Below are 239 nucleotides of genomic sequence, written 5' to 3' on the forward strand. Positions count from 1 at the left end.
GACAACATTGTCACCAGTGCTGCTATTTACTATATGTACAGTGTAAAATACAGGATTTCTTTAGATTATGTATAAAATTTGAATATATAGATTTGATGTACAATGTATATCAATGTTTAGTTATGGTGGAAGCGTTGTTATTATAAATTAAATTGCTGTTATTATAATTTCTAGTTTTAATCATCACTTTGCGACATTAAATAATATTATTTGTAACGTTACTTTAAAATGTGAATTCA

Source organism: Trachymyrmex septentrionalis, unplaced genomic scaffold (genome assembly GCF_001594115.1).
Source record: "Trachymyrmex septentrionalis isolate Tsep2-gDNA-1 unplaced genomic scaffold, Tsep1.0 scaffold67, whole genome shotgun sequence".
Taxonomy (NCBI): domain Eukaryota; kingdom Metazoa; phylum Arthropoda; class Insecta; order Hymenoptera; family Formicidae; genus Trachymyrmex; species Trachymyrmex septentrionalis.